We start from the raw sequence: 16,143 nt of genomic DNA on the forward strand, positions 1-16,143 counted from the left end.
TGGGAAATCTAACGTAAAGAGAAAGGTCTTATATTTTGGTCTGAAGACGGCAAGATCCTTTGTCAATATGCCATCTGCTGAAAGGGAGTTCTCCAGTGCAGGGCTGCTACCAAGAAAGCCTAGTTTCTTTGTAACATTATTGGGAGACACCAGATGGTGCAGCTGAAGATGCTCTTTGCTAGTTCTATTTATCTGAATGTTACTGTTGGCAGAAGTGCTTATTGGCGCTGTGATGCAGTTCTTTTCAGCAGCTGAGAATATGACCGGTAAAGTGATATTCATTTTCTCTCTGAGCCTCATTCAAAGCCCAATTAAGTTAATGGACAGACCCTAGTTACCTAAAGTGGGCTTTGGATAGACCCCCTCTGCCTTAGTCTTTCTCTGATTGAATATCAACAGTAAAGTCTATTCTCTCTCTGCCTGAGCTTTTCTCTCCCTGGATCGTTTTCTTAGGTGTAAATCTTGTCTACAGTTTAAACCTATGCAAACAAAATATCACACCCCTATGCTTGCAAGTCTCATTCTAAATATAGTTCCAGGGGTTTTTTGTTTGTGGAGGAAGGAGGGGAGTTCAAGAGAAACTACAAAGATAGCTTAAGGTATGGAAAGTGAGACAGTCCTTGAGATAGCTAGGGCACAGCCCATTGTGGGACTTGATCGTCAGGATCAAGCTTAATGTCAGAGCTACAGAGACATGCACATCTACTTAACGTTGTGCACTGTGAGTACCCCAGTGGCTCATAGTTAAGCATGTGGGTGACTCTGTGCAGTATCGTGGCCTAACATTTCCATGACTTATCCTTTATTATTAAAAACAGATCTGTCCTTTAGTAAGTAAGTTTGCCACCATCTCCAGGTGTTTATATCTGTTCTCCAGCACATACAGACCACTACACCTAATGTTCACAAACCATGCACCTGTCAAATCCTCTCCTTTCCTCATCAGCAACTCACCAACTTTGCAGCGTATGATGCACTCTGGTGTTTTTCACGGTTGCCATCCTGCAAATCCACCCGAAAAGATTAACAGCACAGTTAATAGCAACTGTTAGTGTAAGGAGTGAAAACTACAGATGCTACAGGACATTCTCTTTGAACCCTAAAGTGCACACACTACTCTCCTGTTGTGTAAGGAAAGACATTTGGGATAGGGCTGAGATGCAGAAACCAGTGAGTAGTACCAGGAAAATGTAGCACAGTTTACTATACCTGGCAGATACAGGGGGATGGGACACTGTTTGTCCATTTACACTCAGTTTGGGGAGAAGGAGCAAAATTCTGCTCTGTGTAAAAGGAGTGTGGTGGCTATATGATTTCTGCTGCAAGGTTTGCTGAGCTTTCTAAACATATGAGAGGGCTCCCTGCCTGTCTGTATTACATCTGAAAACACTGTTAAAAGAACATTAAGGTTTCCAAGGCAAGCACTCAATAGTTAGGAAATGTCTGTATTAAGGATGCCTGTCCAACATTAATTTGGGACCCTTGTGCATAAGGTGCAGCCTTTAATTACATGGTCTCATGCAATTTTTTTCACAGGACCCCTGCCCCATTTAGTGCACAGGATGAACTCCCAGTCTGGGCTGCTATTCAATATCTCTTTTTATTCTCAGGATTCAATTTGTGGACCCAGGCATTATTTACTGCACACCATCCAACCCTTGAACTGAATACGGAGTCATTCCTTACGGGCTTTTTTGTGCTGCTGTCATCATAGTATCTTAAATCTTTACAGGCATTAATGGAATTATCTTCACTCTACCTCTGTGAGGTGAGGTTGTATTATTACCCCCATTTTACACATGGGGGATTGAGGCACAGAAATGAGAGCCAAAATTATCAAAACTCTCATCTGATTTTAGGTGCCCAAATTGAGCTGCCTACGAGGTGATTTTTCAGAGTGCCTGGCATTTCATAGCCTTGTGTGTGTTGGACTGCAGCTCCTATTGACCTCAGTTGCAGTTCTCAATGCTCAGGGTGGCTGCAAATGAGGCAAGGAACTAGAGGAAGTGAAAGGTTGGTCTTGTGAGTGAGGCGATTGAATGCTGCCTTAGAGAACAGGGTCCTGTGCCTGCCTCAGCCAGAGTTCCTAGGTGAATGTGATCAGGGGCGGCTCCAGGCCCCAGAACACCAAGCGCGTGCCGTGGGGGGCGCTCTGCCGGTCATGTGGCAGGCGGCTCTGGTGGACCTCCCGCAGGCGTCCCTGCGGAGGGTCTGCTGATCCTGCGGCTTCGGTGGAGCCGGTAGGTCCACTGGAGCCGTGGGACCAGCGGACCCTCCTCAGGCACATCTCCGGAAGGTCCACTGGAGCCGTGGGACCGGCGACCGGCAGAGCGCCCCCCGCGGCTTGCCACCATGCTTGGGGCGGCGAAATGGCTAGAGCCACCCCTGACTGTGATGCTGAGCAAGTTACATAAACCAGCATTTTCATAGGTAACCACTGTATGTTCCTCGTTTTCTGGGTATCCAACTTGAGACACATGGGATGTGATTGCAGAGCACTCACAGTGGCAACTTCTTCCACCTGCTCCTGTGCTCTAGCTCCCAGCTCCTATTCTCCCCCACATTCCACCTTTCCTTGCTCCTGCTCCCCTTATCCAGCATCTCCACTCTGCACCAACCTCCTGTTACTCAGCCCTCTGCATTTGAGCCTGGAAGCTTCCTCCTCCATATTATCGGGGTGCCTTAGCAGCCCACAACAGCTGGGAGGAGTAATGATAAGGAAAGTCCTGCTCAGGCCTGGGATGGAGCCTGCTTAGTCACTCTGTGCAGATTGCAATCCAGACAGCACATAGGAACTGTGAGGTGATGAAGCATGCTCTGTGCAGATGGACTCTTCAGAGAATTTAGCTGCCAAACTCTAAAAAAGTCTGTACTGAGCATGTACAGATTGAGATTGTCCAGAGGTTATAAACTGGCTAAATGAAGACAAATTTTCATTAGGATAGCAAAAGCCACCTGCCAAATCTCAAGTCCCAGCTCCAAAGCATAGAGGCCCTAGAGCATCACAACAAATGGTTGACAGATTTTTTTTTTCAAAATGGGCAAAACAACATAGTTTTCCCTAATCTAATCCTGAAAAACTGCTGAACCATTTTAGCTGAAACTCCCCCCACCCCACACACATCAGCCTTAGGCAGGCTCTCAAAAGGGAAAATTTCAGCCTGAACCATGTAAAGTTGGAAAAGTTATAAGCAACTGAAACCAGGGTCTTATAATGGAAAGTGTTGGGCAACTTTAACTATACAGGTCACTGCCTCTGCTGCTTAGAATATTATATTAGTAGTTTAAAAGTAAATATTGTTATAATTCCAACCTTCTGGTCCTCATATACTGCATGAGCTCAAGTCAAACAACAAGAAGGATTTGTCTGCAGTCGTTTTTAATTGAGTAAAAAGGTGCCAAAGCAAAATTGAATACATAGTCATTTTCTGTAATCTGTAAAGTTGATTTCATAAATGGGATAATCCTTTAATAGAAGTTTCAGTTAATTTGGTCTGCATTTTATTTGCAGAAACACCTGGGGCAAATAGAACATTATTAGTGACAGACTGTAGGCTGCTCAGGTGGCACTAGAAATAACTACTAACCTTGTTTTATCTAAAATTGAATTTAAAACAAACATTTAAATGCAATTTATACCGACTTTGAGCTCAGACGTTCCCTCTCCCTTTTATTTTAGGTGGAAAATAAAAGCCTGTGCAGCTTGTTTTTATTTCATTGGACAATGTGCAAATTTAAGAAAAGGACAAGTATTTTATTCTGGGAAAATCAAACTTGTAGAGTAAGGCTTTCTGGCACTTACAGTGTGATGAAATAGCTATAATCTTCAGATCTACAGTGTGCATGTTGGAGTCACTCTGATATTCTTCACTCTTTTCCTACTGACCTCTTAGAGGGAGAGTACTAAGAGCTACTTTGGGATTTAGACTGGACATGAGCACAAGGAAATAAGAACCTTCTTCACATTTTCTATAGAAAGGCTAACCTGGCTTTTGGTTATTCACTCCCTGTAATAGATGGGAGGGCAGGGGTGAACCTTGGTTCTACACCAGACCCCTCACTGGCCAGAGTAGATGAGCCATCGCCTGGTGGAGAAGTTAGTAATTAACTGTTGGTCTAGATCAGTGGTAAATTATTACATCCAGGAGCGAGGAGAAAGCAGGAGAGGAATTATGACTAGAGCTGGGGTGACATTTTAGCACAAAGACAATGTAGAGTGAAAAATGGCCGCCTTCTGAAAACAGACTTTTTGCAAAAAATTGTTGACACCTTACTGTTTTTTGTTTTTCATGAATGTTTCCACAACATTGTTGTTCATATTTTTTTTTATTTAAATCATGTTTGAAATTGTGATGGAACACGATTTTGATCATTGCTGTTAAAACTTTGGAAAATGTGCAGAAATGTTCACAGCAAATGAAAAATGGGTCCACTTTGAAATCTGTGAAAAGGAAACGATTCCACGCTTTCATAAATTCTATACAAATATGTTTTTCTTTATTTCAGCCACTGTAAGTGTGACTTTGGCAGGGGAGAGGTCTGTGAGGCACATGCTTCCTGGGGCTATTCCTGGACTGGCACAGCATATACACTATCCATTTCCTAAAGGCATAACCCAGTCCATAGAAATTTGACTGACAACCGGGGAAGGAGTGTAACAGAAATAATCCTTTTGCTAAAAAGAGGAGAAATAGCTTAGTAGAATAAATTCAGATCTGGCTAAATTACTATGCGTTGTGCTTTAAAAAAAACAAAAAACCCCAAGCAAATAATTACTTGATATTTTGTACTGAAATGTATTTTAAGGTCTGATCCTGCAATGGGAAGCACACACCCCAAAATTATTTCATTTCCTCAATTGCAGCTGGAGTTTTGGGTCCAGATCTTTGCTAGAGATTGGTGCCAATGTCAGTGATGACAGTGATATTCTTCTTCTCTCCCTGGTTTTGGTCACTTTGCACCTATCAGGAGGCACAAAGTGGAATCAAGTCCTAACTGGCCAGCTGAAGACTCTCCCAGCCAGGGAGAGCTCTCACTCGGTCTGCACTAACTGCCTAGTCATGGGGGTGGGGCGGAATGCACCTCCACTCCACCAATGCTCAGTCTTTGAGGACCACCGCCAGCTGACATAAACTGGAGTAGTCTAGAATTCAGGTGCAGGAGAGAATCTGGGCCCTTATCTCCCCATTTTTCCTGGTGTTTTTACCTTTCACTTTATTTAGTACCCTCTTACTTATGGTTAAAGTAGAACTTGACAAAAAAGAGATCCCTCATGCAGCATTTACCGAGTTAGCCTTTGTAGCAGCAGTTAAATTTGTTTATTACATGCATCCTATTAGCCTGCATCTTTTTATCCCATAGGCAGATTATATAACAACACTAATAAATTTTCCCTCATCATTCAATGCCTGAGCTTCAAATTCATTTAGGATAAAATAAGGAGAATATGGAAATATAGCTTGTTATATCTGACTCATCCTTTGGAATTGCACTGGCATTTTTCTGAGTTTGGTGTAAAAATTCAGACAAACCCCAAATCCCTACATCTAGTTGTTATTCATTCTTGATTGTCTGTCTTATGGGCAGTGTTATAGCTCCACCTACCAGGAATAAAGGAGGTGAACCGACCATGTATATAACAGCTCATCTGTCCACTTCCCTCCAGTTCTTTTGCCGTCTTCAGCCTGGAATAATTGGAGTTTGTATCACTTGTCCCTGTTTCAGCTCCTTTTCTCCATAATTCTGCTTCTGTCTTTCCTTCCAGGCCCGTTTAGCAAAGGAATAAGAAAAGAAGCCAAACCAGAAGATGGAATCTGAGGAGGGATCCAAGATAAATCCAACAGAGACAGGATCTCTACCTCAGAGTCCTTGGATGCTCTCTCCAGTGGGGAGCAGTCCAGACAGCCAGCTAGTTCAGTAGGTCTTTCAAAGGGTCTGGGTCATTTTGCAGCCTGTGTGGATGTGATTCCTGGCTCATCTTTGGCCTCTTAAGTCCTTAATATTAGCCTAGTGGCAATCTATCCACTACTTCCAGGAATCTTTCTTCCCAAGTCAGCTTAGTCCTCCTTTTGCCTAATGGTACCCCTAACTCCACTTTTAGTGGGCCTCTCTTTCCTATCCCAAATCTTCCCATTACCAGCTGTACAGATGCCAGCTTTTTGAGTTGAAGTGTCTGTGTGGATCTACTCTTTGATCAAGGAGAACAGTCTTCTCTGGCCAACAGAGACTGAGCATATACCTCCTATAGCCTCAGGTTATTTTCTTAGCCCTACAAACTTGAGAATCCCCAATGTTCTACAAGCATGTATGATAGTGGAGCAACCAATAGTCAACAGTCACAGAATAAACAGAATAGAGGAGACAAGGAACACTCTTTTCCTTTTGGAAGTATGTTATCTGGGTGTCTGGTTGGTATCCTAGCATGTATCTCATCAGGCGATCACTCTGCAGCTCAACCATTTATTGACTCAGCCATCACTAATGAAGACAATGGAGGCTTAATATTTTTCAGCCAGTATGTCTCCAGCTGGCAACACCAATAATGGCCTGCCTCAGCTCTATCATCCAAACTCCCTTGTGTTTGCACCTAGTCTGTCAGGATCAGACCCCTGCTCACAGGTGTTTTTGCAAAGCATTGGGACAAACAGCTACTGCTGTCACAAGCCAGTGTTCTCAGGAAAATAACAAAGAATAATTCAGCAGTATTGTTGTTTGTCTCCTGGTGCTCAGACATCTCTGGTTTTTGGAACTGTGGAAGGTCTTGTGTCCTCTGCACTTGTTGGCCTAAGGCCCGATCCTCTTTCCTTGTCCTGACTGGGCTGTATGGCTGTATCTCAGGATGCCTCTCTTGGTCTTAAAGTCTTACAAGCAACACATTAATATAAGCCCTCCTCCAGGCATTGCTGACTACATCTACTGGCTGTCCTTGACTGACTCAGTGGTTAGGATAGGAATACAGGGATGTAAAACAAGGCAAAATTGCTCAGTGATCATTCCTTTTGTTGTAGTCCTCTCTTCTTCCATCAGACATCCTTCTCCCCTGACTACTGTGTTGCATCTGGTTTCTCTCTCTCTCTCTCTCTCTCTCTCAGAATCTTCCTTTGCCTCTGAAATTTTCTAACTGGAAAGAAGTGGGTGGACCAGGGCCTTCATATATAGGAGCTGATTGACAGGTATTTTGCCGCCTTGTGTCCTTGTAGGTGAAGCCATATAGCACTGTCTATTCCTGACTGTCTCTGCCTTCCAAGGGGAAGGAATTGCCAGTGAGTAATTTTCCTTTGTTTACCAAGAGAAGTTATGCTGTACAATACTTATGCCGTGACATGAACATTTTTCAATGTGACCAGAGTCCATGCTATTTAAATGTGTAGGAAGGAAGGAGAAGAGGATTTTAATATGTAGAACTACATTTTCACTATGTATACATGATTTAAAATGTATGAAATATGTGTATCTTGGAAAGGAGAGGGGGGATGGTTTGGAAACTCAGTGCTTTATATTTTTTGCCCGAAATGCAGGATCGTATTTTGTCTATTTGTCTGTTTTCTTTGCTGAGCTAATGGGGTGGGGACTCTGTACTAGTTAGGCAATTGCTTTGAGCTCTTAGCACTTTGAAGAGATTAGCCCCATTGATATTCTCTTCATCTTTGCTAGGGAGGAATGCTTCCTTCCCCGAGTGCAGGCAGAGGGACAGCTGTTTAATAGAGCCAGCTTTTGTCAAGTAGATACACTGTAGTATTAAATATTCTCTTCTCACATGCCTGCATATCTCCAACATTAAAACTAAGTTCTGGATGCAAGTGTGGTACTTCATTAGAGCAATAAACGGATCTGTTAGTTTTGTTGAGTACCCCAGGTTGAATGCGGTGGTAGCTGACTGGTTAAACATTATTCTTTAAGGAAGAGCAGGACTCTCAGCTGTACTGGCACTAAGCCCATAACTTGATGATGGGTGAATCGTTTGTTCTGAGAGTGTGTGCCAGAAATGTCCACATGATTTTTGAAATCCCTGTGTTAAACTAACACAAGCTGAAAGCAATTGGAGGTTTGCACTTCCCAAGTGGAACATAACTGATCAAAAATTTGATTCTCTCATAGCTAACGACAAACCAGATTTAATTTTTCAATAGTTTTTTTTAAATCTCCCTTAAACTAGGCACAAGTATTTTAAAATATAAATCTATTCAACATCTCAAATGTTTTCCTAAAGCATTGGTTGCTCTTGTGACTTTATTAAGTCCATGTGTTCTTGAATGTATATTAATTCTAGTTCACAAAGGTACAATTATTAAATTTCCAGTTTGAATGTGTTTACAAGTATTTAATGAAAACTCCTTTCTTTTATTCTGGAAGCCTCACTGCACTGTTCCATCTAAAGTCTGGCTTAGATACAAGACTTCATCTCCTGATTAGCTTATTCCTACAGACACTAAAGATCCCTTGAAGGTCATCCTATCCTTTCTTCCATGAAAGCTTCACTTAAAGATCAACAGCTTAGTCAGTTCTTGTGCTTTGAGTAAGGCTTACCCTACTATACTTTAGTAAAGGGATCAATATTGCCTTTATATATATAATGTAATAAAAAGCAGGAATTTATAAAATAAAGTATCAAATGAATCTGACTCTGCATGTGGGTGGGTGTGTGTATAGTTTTTTTTTTAATTTAGTGTAAAGAATAGGACAGATATAACAGGCATTCAGTGGCAAGAGGATGACTCAGGAGATTAGTAATGGGGTACAGAGATTGTCACCTCTTGGTCAGTAGTTAGAATCTGGCTCAGTTCAATAGTGATGACAAGTCTGACAGCTTTTTGATGACCAATCCAAAATGAGCTGGTGGACTTCATGAAAAGTTGTCTGTACCTCATTTAGTAGCCTAATAACTGGCACTAATTGACACCTCCAATGGTGGTCTCAGTGGAGAGAGGGAAGGATGGCATCTCCAGTTTGGGGATGAAGCATATTCAAAGAGTGGAGGGAAGAGAGACCACAGCTGCCTATGCTAGTTCTGCTAGATGTCATTCTCCAGTGTTTTGTGTCTGGCACCTTTCGTAAGCATGTAATCTATTTTAAAATGAATTCAATAAAAAGTGCAGTCATAAACTTATATTGACAAATTATCAAGGGGGTTAAAAGGCCTAATCAGGGACAAAAAGTAATCCATAAAGTTATGCAAAATATAATCTCCATACTTATGTCTTATGAGGGCTCGTTATATCTCACAGACCTATCTCTGCGTCTTCCATGCTCTTGAAGGGTTATCTTGGTTTCCCCAGAAGGAAGAGAGTGAATGGGCCTTCCGAATGGGAAACAATGCAGGTTTTAGGAGTGACTGACATCTCTCACCTCCCAGCCTAGGGATAGGACATGGGGTGGCCATGCAGCCATTCCATCTCCACTAGTATATATCACCGACTGTAATAATAACAGTCACCTGTTATTCTCCCCTGGATGGAAGCATCCTTGTCTGGTATGAAGAAACGAAGGCCAGAAGGACTGAAACTTGCTTCAACAAGAGCATCTGTCATAATGCATGTTTTCAGGCTTCTATGCCCGCAAAGCAGTCAACTCCAGAGGCCCAAAACCTCTATACTGGAGTTCCCCTCAAGCCTAAACTGGAAGGTAGTGGCACAGACACCCAAAATCTCTGATTCCTATAAATGGCATCTCAGCATCATTGAACCTTCAGGATCCTCTCAAACTCCCAGACCGAAAGCACTTGAGACACTTGGCCTGGAACCTGAAAGGACTTGCTTTCTAGAGAATGAATATTGGGGAGAGCTCATGGACTTCTTGCTCAGATCTATTAACTGTCCACAAATCTGGGCACTTCAAGGGCTTCTGAGATCTTGGTGCTTTTAAAAGGACAAGAATCCCATTTGTCCCAACCAGGAATATATTGCCGTTTCTTCTAGATGGACTCTGGCTGGGTTTGAGTCCTAGCTTCCTGAAGGTCCAAGTCTGTGTTAAGAGCCTTTCAGCATGTTCCTTTAATTTCTAGCCTGTTTTTGCAGCAACATCACACATCCAAAAACTTTAAAGTTGTGTCTCTGCAGAGATGCCGTTGGGAGACTAGTACAAAGATTTGAAGTTTCAGGTAATCTCTAAATCTTCTTTTTTTTTAATATATGGAGGTGTTTTCTGGATATTTCCCATTATGTTTTGCCTGTTAGCAATTACATTGGACAGGAGAGCTAGTAAGTTTGGGAGTTATATCCATCTGAAATCCTTATATTCATTTTTCCCCAGATGAGGTGATTCTCGGGCCTGAACCAGAATTTTCTGTCTCTCAAAATTATTGTTTTCACTCTTTGTTTTCCTTGAATTTTAAGACCTTCCAGTACTAAGTGAATAAGTTGGACACTTTACATAGGGTTGGGACATTCAAGTTTGTTTCATGCATAACTAGTGCTTGAAGAAAATTGGATTCATTGTAGCATAAGGTCGGTGACCTAAGAAGGGGATGTGAAATGTTCATATCCACTGTTTCCAGGCTGATAAATTTAGAAGAACAGCACAGTGCTTCATTCAAGAAATGTTTTGCTGTGTGGCTACCTGGCCTTCAATGCATGCTTTTATCTATTACATTAAAATAAATGTGTTTTCTGAGTTTTGGACAAAGGGTTCTGCAGTCTTTTCCTTGATTTTCCTTTATTAAAATGCTTCATATAGTGAGGGAAGAAAAAAATAAAAAATAAACAAAAAACCAACAAAAAGAACAGAAGCAACCCCCTCAAAATCCCTAAACCCTCAAATAAGAGCTGGTTTTCCCCATCTTAATTCAGTTTTCTTGATGTTATATATTTCCCTCCCATTTGTAGAAAATTGTTTTACTTCTGGCTATTTCCCAGTGGTAACAGATCTTGGAGTATCAACAGCCCTCTGGGAGAAAGATAAAGTGTACTTACCTACATGTATTTTTTCCTTCTCTGAAATGAGCACCTGCCTCTTCTTGAGACCCCACCCAAAGCATCATCTAACTTCCATTAAATTCCAGTTGAAGGGAAATATCTGAGTCAATCCTTTTTTTCCCCTTATGGACTATTCCTGCAGAGAGATGGAGAAATGTTGGGATTCCCTCACATTGATATCTTACTTAGCCATAAGTCTCTTCATTTCCATTTAATGTATAATAGATGAATAAGTAGGTAAAAGATAAATTACCCAACCTGAAGATGACTAATCTTTCATAATGTTTATTAATTGGAATTTATAGTTTTTCTTCTCAGCTTGGGCAGTTGGCTGAGTTCCATAGCCAATCACTTCTCTGAACAGCTTCACCTGCTGACATTGTGGTGTAGCTAGAGAGGGATTTAAAAAAAATAGAAGAGAGCCTCTGTGTTGGAAAATGAGGAGGTTATTGTGATTATTCAGGTGCCCACTTCAGAGTAGGAGAACTATGGGTGTCACAAGGGGACTGGCCCCATTAAGAGAGAGCAGGTCCAGTCCCCCTGTGCCTGGTTAGTTGCCTTCTAGCAGCTGGAGAGAACACACCTGACCTACATAAAGGGTCAGGCGGCAATGGGGAGTGAGGATGGGGCAGCTGGGAATGAACAGTAGTGGAGAGCTAGAAGAAGCTCAGGGCCAGAAGAGCAGTGGAGGTAAGTTTTCCTGCTGTCCTCTGTGAGCCAAGGGAGAAGTCTCTGTGGAGTGGTATTTCAGACAAGGGACAGGGAGCTGGGATGAACTCAGGAAGAACTGAGAGCTGGGAAAGCTCAGGGCCAGGAAACCAGTGGAGGGAAGTTTGCTCTATGACCTTTTTGAGCCTGTGGAGAGGGAAGGTCCAAGGGAATAATTCAGCTCTGGGGACAACCAAGGAAGGATTCAGACCTGAAGCCCAGGCTGGGCAGACCTAGGTTACTTTGCATTTTTGTTATGATCAGACCAGGCAGACACTGATTATTTTGAACTTTTTCATTTGGGCTTTGAGTTCAGTTTGGGGACACCAGGGAGATGCATGGGAACCTGCCACTCTGAAGAAGGAGGTGGAGGAAGAGCCTGGCTTTCATATTATAGTAGTGGGCTATGTGATGCTGGGGGGTTTATTTTGAAGAATTTATGTTAATACATTTGTCTGCTGCCAGGGCACTATTGAATCTAACATCAAAGATGGAGTTTATGAGGAACCTTATAATAGGGAAACTGAGGTCAGGGCACCTACGGGGCCACATCTAGCCATGAGGGGCGGCTCCAGAAGGACATGCCTTGATACAATGTGTAGGTACGTAATTTTGGTTTGCTGAGTGCAGTATTATTTTTTATTGATGTATATACATGACCTCAGAGGCAAGGAGATGGGAGCACTTTTAAATTCTAGAAATTAATGACTTAACTGGCCAAAAACTGGAAGTCCCCAAGTTCATAGATACGAGAACCAAAGTCCAGGTGGAAAGCTCTGACAGATTTGACTACGCCTTTGAGGGAGGCCATTCTTCTCTAACATAAATGCTGGCCCCTACATGATGTGAGGGTAAGCTGGTGCCTCAGACCCTGGGCGGTGACAGCTCAGTAGTGTAAGTGGACTAAGCACAGGACTCAGAGTGAGAGACTCCTGCATTCGAAACATGATGGTAGCACTGTGGCTGAGGCGGAGTTGCTCTTACCTTTTGTTTGCCTTAGATTCCCCCACGGTACAGTGAAGATAGAGCTCAGAAAATAATTCACTCTAAATCTCTTTTTTAATGTTGTCTGTTTTTCTACTTATTACCTGGCTCACCTCGAGGATCTTTTCTCTCCTTGGAAGGATCCTCCTTCTGGTGTCCAGAACAAAAATCTAGTGCCAAACAACCATCCTCCCCTAGGCGATGTGGTTCTCACACATAGCAAGCAGGTCCTCCACACCAGTGGTGCCAGTTCCAGTTATGGGGGGCTGCGGGAGCCATCACCCTCCCCCTCAGGTTTTGCACTTGCTCCAAGGTCCATAGGCTGTGGAGCCAGGGGGGACTGGCCTGAGCACTTTTAAAGAGTGGTTTCATACTCACCCAGCTCTTTCTTCTACAAAAATGGTTGATGTCTGGGCTCAGCTGACATGCCAGGAGGTCCAAATCATGGGCAGGCTGTCTGGGTCCTGCAGGAGGTTGGCCTGACTGTCAGTTGGGCTCCTGGTCCAGCTCCCATGTGGTGTTTGTCTTTTAAACACACACAGGCAGTTTAAATTGCCCCAGCCTGTGTGTGTTTAAAAGACAAACAGTTAAAATTTCAGTTTAAATTGCCCCAGCCTGTGTGCTGCTCTCTGAGAGCTCCAGGGAGCTGCTTTTCTCCAATCCGACTCCATCCCAGACTAGAAAAGGTGGCTACATTTGCTACACGTTTTATAATAGTTCATTTTATTGTTCAGCTATACTTTAAAATACATTTAATTTATTTTCCTATTAGAAAAATCCTTTTGTTCTGATACTTTTTGAAGTTCACATTTCTGTTTTGTCTTCTCCTTTGAGAATGACAGGTTACAGTGGCAGAGAGGTGAACCTCGCAGTAATGCTATGGGGGGGAGATCAAAAATGGCAAAAGTGGGGGCATTTAATAAGTGAAGACACAGTAGTTGCATATCTGTAAAATAAAGAATAGATACGAATGCGCATATGGCTGCACAGATAATAGTATTGCCTGGGTGCAGTGCACTTTTGCTGTACGAGCCAATGTTTTACTATGAAAACATGGTGTGTGGTGGGGTTTTTTTTGTTTGTTTGTTTGATGCCCTGCCTAGCACTGGATAACAAGCTCTTATCACAAGAAACTACCCAATTAGGTGAGCAGAGCTGCTTGCTGAATACAGACACCGCAGAATGATCATTAGGACTTTGCTTGTGCCATCATAAAAAGCAAGAACTGTGGGCCCTATCCTGCTCCTGCTCCCGCTGAAGTTAATAGCATGACTGTTGGCTTCCCTGGGGGCACAGCGGAGCCCATTGCTTCTGCTGTCTGCTCAGACAGGGTTTTCTGTGCTTGCCTCTAATGGCTCTATATCTGTCTGATTCCTCATAATCATGGAGGAGACATGTGAACCTCACCTCTGCAACATCCCAGCCATTCATCATGGAGAGAAAACAATTACTGAGAATGTCATTCTCTGGCTAACAGGAGAAATTCCCCCCAGGATTGCCCTTATAATGTAGGCACCTTGTAACATAGTGAAATGCAGTTTAAAGTTTTATGCTTTGACTGTTTGGGTCTAATACAACCCAGATACCTTTGATTTCATAGATGTTACACCATTTTACCAAACAAGCCATCCAGCACAGTCAATATTTGTTTTGGTAGGCAAAGCAAATACTTCCCAAGGAACTGTTGTGAACAGATGGACTCACGTTCATTAAACAGACAGGCCCCTAAGAAAGTGGTTTGTTTTGCATAAAATGTATTGTTTCCGTTGAGGGTTACGTGGCCATTTGGTCTAATTATTTTTCTTATTTGGCCATCGTATTGTGAACGTATGAAATGGGCAGAATGTCAGGAAAGATTAAGCAGTGGGGCGCTGAAAGCTCTGGTGGATGTGAACTGTCATATATTAAAGAAGCCAGTTACTTGTGGAACTGCTATTTCTACTTGCACAAGCCCATCTGCTTACAACTATTTCTGTTCCCCATGGAGCAATATACCCCTTATGTGAAGAATTCCCACTAGAGGTCATAGACCTCTTACCACACAACAATGCTGTTCTCCTGCTTATTTTTCCCTCTTTCCTTGCTAAGAAATTATACAATTATTATTATGCATATACTGTTTCTTAGAGGACTAAGTCACTTTAGCACATAAAGTTTAAATGAGTTTTAGCTTTTGTCATTTTGTCAAGAATAATAGCCCCTGCAAAACACTCTTTGACCACAGTAGCCTTTTTCTCTCTCTTGTTCTCAGCATGAATCCTTTAGGCAACCATTTCTCAAACCTAGGATACTAATTCTTTCATATCTAATTTAAAACCATGTGGGAAGGCTGCTTGCACATTGTCTGGTTAGCAACTGCATAAAAGCCTTACTTTATTAAGGTTTATTTTAGTAAGAGGAATAAATGGGCTCAAAAACTTGTGGTCATCTTCAAGCCTCTGTCTTAGCATTTCTAGGCATTTAGGGCTGATATTTTGCCACTTGTGAAGAGCAGGCATGTATATACTGATTTAGAGTACTCTGAGTACATCACCAGAAGTACCTCACAAGTAGAATTACCAGGAATAACATCAGAGATAAGCATATGCGCTTTTTAGACCTCTTTATTGAACCTGGAGGGTCGAAGTGGATGTGCCTGTCCTCAAAGATAAGGCTGGGAGGTCAGCTTTTAAGAATCACTTGATTTTTTTTTCTTTTAAGTTTGTGGCATAATCTTCTAATTCTATTGAACCTCTGTAGATTGTATTAAAATTCTTAGAATACAGAATTCTGTAAGAGTTCCAACTTCTAGTTTAATTATCTTAGGGTATGTCTACACTACTCACCGGATCGGTGGCCAGTGATTGATCCAGCGGAGGTTGATTTATCGTGTCTAGTCTAGATGTGATAAATCATCCCCGAGCACTCTCCCGTCGACTCCTGTACTCCACCGCCGCAAGAGGTGCAGGCAGAGTTGACAGGGTAGTGGCAGCAGTCAACTCACCGTAGTGAAGACACCACTGTAAGTCGATCTAAGTACGTTGACTTCAGCTATGTTATTCACGGAGCTGAAGTTGCGTAACTTAGATCGATCTCATCGTGTCCTCCCTCTCCCCCAGTGTAGTCCAGGCCTCAGTGTTAAGCTCTTCATGTAAACTTCAGATACAGAGTTAGTGCAGAATAAGATACAGTCAACTCAAAAAAGGAACAATTTCTATTAGTCCCTTCAAATAAATGCTAACTTGATTTGGAGAATTGAATTGCAGATTTAGAATGTTTCTTTTTCCTGCCAAATTCACTGGAACTCCAAACCCCTTAATTTTTGATCAGTTGTAAAACTAAATTCCTGATCACCTATAGGGACAAGGTGGGTGAGGTAATATCTGGTTTTGGATCAACTTCTGTTTGGTGAGATAGAGACACTTTCAGAATTATACAAAGCTCTTTTTCGGGTCTGAACATTCTTTAAGCCCAGACCTGCAGAAGAACTCTGTAGCTTGAAAGCTTGTCTCTTTCACCAACAGACGTAGGTCCAATGAAAGATATTACCTCACCCACCTTG

General features: G+C 42.3%; 1 protein-coding gene across 6 annotated transcripts in view; it reads left to right on the forward strand.

Annotated features, from left to right (window-relative positions):
- SPAG16 (sperm associated antigen 16) overlaps window positions 1-16,143 on the forward strand; it is a 766,854-nt gene that overhangs the window by 631,154 nt on the left and 119,557 nt on the right. The window lies entirely within an intron of this gene.

Source organism: Mauremys mutica, chromosome 10 (genome assembly GCF_020497125.1).
Source record: "Mauremys mutica isolate MM-2020 ecotype Southern chromosome 10, ASM2049712v1, whole genome shotgun sequence".
NCBI classification, from domain to species: domain Eukaryota; kingdom Metazoa; phylum Chordata; order Testudines; family Geoemydidae; genus Mauremys; species Mauremys mutica.